Below are 3,951 nucleotides of genomic sequence, written 5' to 3' on the forward strand. Positions count from 1 at the left end.
TGCTCAAACAATTTCACCTCTGCAATAGGACACACCAGCTCAAAAGCCAGAAAAGGATGACCTGAAGGATCTTGCACGACAACTGGTGACTTCACAGCAGCAGTTTATGGCTGATCAAAAACAAGTTATACAAAAACTGGAAGTACAAATGGGTCAGATGGCAAAGGAGCTGAGTGAGAAGAAGCAGGAAGAATTTCCAGCTTAAACAATACCCAATCCAGGGGATCGTCAGCAACTGGAAGCAGCCACAGTTCTCAGAAATGGCAAGGTCATTGGAACTAAAGAGCCACCTCAAGAAACTCCAGAAGGACTATCAACTTCCAAGGTAAACAAAATGGAGAAGGTAAATGCACCACCCTTTCCTCAAAGGCTACTCAAATCAAATAAAGAAGAGCAACTCAGGGATATCTTTGAAACTTTGAGGAAAGTCGAAATCAACATTCCTTTATTAGATGCAATCAAACAAATTCCTTCATATGCCAAATTTTTAAAGGACTGCTGCACTAACAAAAGGAAGTTTAAGGAGTATGAGACAGTGGCCTTAACAGAAGAGGTAAGTGCAATCTTGTTAAGAAAATTACCACCAAAGCTAACAGATCCAGTTAGCTACTGGATCTAGGAGCAGGGGTGAATTTGCTGCCTTACACTGTATATGAATAGCTGGGATTGGGGGAGCTTCAGCCAACCTCTATCACCTTGCAATTGGCAGACAGAAGCATCAAAAGACCAAGAGGTATACTGGAGGATGTGTTGGTAAAGGTAGGAACATTTATTTTACCTGCTGATTTTTTTGTATTAGATGTGGAAGAATCCCCTGTGCCATCACCGTTACCTATTATCTTATGAAGACCCTTTATGAGAACTGCCGATACTACAATGGGGGTGAAAAAGGGTATTGTGAGTATGAAGGTAAATGGTGAGACAATCGAATTCAAAATATTCGATGCATTGAAAGTACTTCAAGAAGATTTAGAATGTTTTGATGTTTGTGTGATCCAAAATGTTAGTGAGACAATTTTGCAGGACCGTCATAAAGATCCATTGGAGGCCACCCTCACCCAAAGTCTCACAAGGCAGGATATTGAGTCGGAACTGGAAGAGATCACTAGTGATGTTATGGAAACAGTGCATCACCTTGAGGCTTCTCCTAAATACTCAGGTAAGTATACTCATCCCTTTGAAATTCTTAAGCCCACTAACACCACTCTTGTTCCCTCTGTTGTACAGGCACCTAGGCTGGATTTGAAGCAATTGCCAGAGCACATAAATATGCATACTTAGGAGAAAACAAGACATTACCAGTCATCATTGCTGTAAATCTGAGTTGTGGGGAAGAAGAAAAGCTGTTGAGAATTCTGAGAGAACATAAAACCGCCTTGGGATGGACCATTGCTGACATCAAAGGAATAAGTCCAGCTAAGTGCATGCATCAAATCTTCCTTGAAGACGAAGCAAAGCCAACCAGGGATGCACAAAGAAGACTCAACCCACACATGAAGGAGGTAGTCAAGGAAGAGGTATTAAAACTACTAGATGTGGGCATCATCTATCCCATCTCAGACAGCAAATGGGTCAGCCCAGTTCAAGTAGTACCAAAAAAAACTGGGATCACAGTGGTGAAGAATGAAGATGATGAATTGATACCCACAAGAGTAACCACTGGGTGGAGAGTATGCATCGATTACAGAAGACTAAACAAGGTAACAAGAAAAGACCACTTTCCATTACCGTTCATTGACCAAATGCTAGAGAGATTAGCTGGCCATAGCCACTACTGTTTTTTGGATGGATATAGTGGTTATAATCAGATTCCAATAGCACCAGAGGATCAGGAGAAGACCACCTTCACATGTCCTTTTGGCACATTCGCCTACAGAAGGATGCCATTTGGTTTATGCAATGCCCCAGCTACATTCCAGAGATGCATGATGAGTATTTTTTTCAGACATGGTGGAGAAAACCATTGAGGTCTTTATGGATGACTTTAGTGTTTTTGGGCCTAGTTTTGATGAACGTCTACACCATTTGAAAAACGTTCTCAAGCGGTGTGAAGAATGCAACCTAGTGCTCAATTGGAAAAAATGCCACTTCATAGTTCAACAAGGCATTGTATTGGGTCATGCTATTTCAAGCAAGGGCATAGAAGTGGATAAGGCCAAGATAGAAATCATCTCCAAACATCCCCCACTCCTGACAGTCAAGGGGGTAAGGAGTTTTCTTGGACATGCCGGGTTCTATAGAAGGTTTATCAAGGATTTCTCCAAGATCTCTAGACCCCTCTGTGCATTGCTTGGGAAGGAAGCCAAGTTTGACTGGACCAAAGAATGCATGACGGCCTTCAACACACTAAAAATGCTGCTCACTTCTGCACCAATTATGCGAGCACCTGATTGGAGCTTACCCTTTGAGCTCATGTGTAATGCCAGTGACTTTGCCGTGGGAGCCGTTTTGGGTCAAAGGATCAATAAGGTACCTCACGCCATTTATTATGCCTCTAGAACATTAAATGATGCCCAGCTGAATTATTCTACTACTGAGAAAGAATTATTAGTGATAAGTGCCAAATATTGCATATTTGGACCCCTTTATTTACATTAGTTAATACTTTAGCTGTGTCGTTATTTAATATTTTGTGTTAGTTTTGTGTTTTTAGTGTTTTGTAGGTCATTGAAGAAAAACTGCAGCTTTAAAGGGAAAAATGCGAAGTTTGGAAGAAAGCATACTTTGAGAAGACCTAGATTGTGTGGTTAAGTCTGACCAAATCTAAGGAAAGGTTAAATCAGATTAAAGTTCAGATTGGATAAGATTTCGGATCGGATTCAAATTCAGATTCTGCACACGTCTTAGTATTTTGACCATAACTCTCCGCTCAAATATTGGATTGAAGTGATTCAAACGGCATTGGAAAGCTAGCTCAAAATACTACAATTTGTTATGAAATAGGATTTTCGTAATTCGTACAGTTACTATGTCAAAATCGCCCCGCAATTAAGAGACACAAATTTGGACGAATCCTATTCCGATTTCAGACTTCTATTTTAACTGGGAGACAGACCTCCGAATTATCTAGGTTTACTTGGGCTTCTAGGACTTCCCTAAGCCTATAAATAGACTTCTTTGCATTAAAGAAAAGATACACAATCCCAGAGAGCAAAATTCTTTTGTTTAGTTTTTCTTTAGGTTTAGGTTTAGGTTTAGATTTTATTTTTATGTGGAGCTAAATTCCCAACTAAGGTTGGGGATGAAGCCTCACCGATGAAGAACAACATCACTTTTATGTAAGTTTTTATTATTCTAATTTTATTGGGTTTTTTATTTCAATTGTTTTACTTTTAATCAATTGTATGGATTGATTCTTGGATATCTCTTGTGATTCAAGGATACATGTGATGATTTGAGATAATTTCATATGATTGATTGCTTGGCTTTTAACTCATAAAAATTGGATATCCCTTGTGATTTGTTCTAAGGATACATCTGGTGTTTCAATTTAATTTGGATTCCTTTTGTGATTTGGTCAATGAATGGATACATGGGATGGTTTTGATTAATTCTTTGAAGCATAGTAAAACATATCTATGATTTAATTTGTGAGAACTTCGGATTAATATTGATGAACATAAAGTATGTTGTTATGATTTAGTGAGTGTGAATTCCCAAACCTTAGTACCTTTATCCTTAGATTTACTTATTTTATTTAGTTTCTGTTTATCCTTTAATTTTCAAAACTCAAAAATCAAAACCCTTTTGGAACTAGATTAGGATTTAATTAGTTTAGATATAAATTGCTCTTTCAAAAATACAATTCTCTGTGGAATCGACCTCGCACTTGCAATCCATTAAACTACAATTGATTCGTGCACTTGCGTGTTAAATAAATTTGCACAACAAGTTTTTGGCGCCGTTGCCGGGGAATTTGTTATTTTTTGAAACCAATTTATTTCTAAATTA

General features: G+C 38.4%; 1 pseudogene; it reads left to right on the forward strand.

The window, feature by feature from the left end:
• Positions 1 to 260: 260 nt before the first annotated feature.
• LOC132178049 (uncharacterized) overlaps positions 261 to 3,951 on the forward strand; it is a 7,651-nt pseudogene continuing 3,960 nt past the window's right edge.

Source organism: Corylus avellana, chromosome ca4, assembly GCF_901000735.1.
Source record: "Corylus avellana chromosome ca4, CavTom2PMs-1.0".
Classification (NCBI taxonomy): Eukaryota; Viridiplantae; Streptophyta; class Magnoliopsida; order Fagales; family Betulaceae; genus Corylus; species Corylus avellana.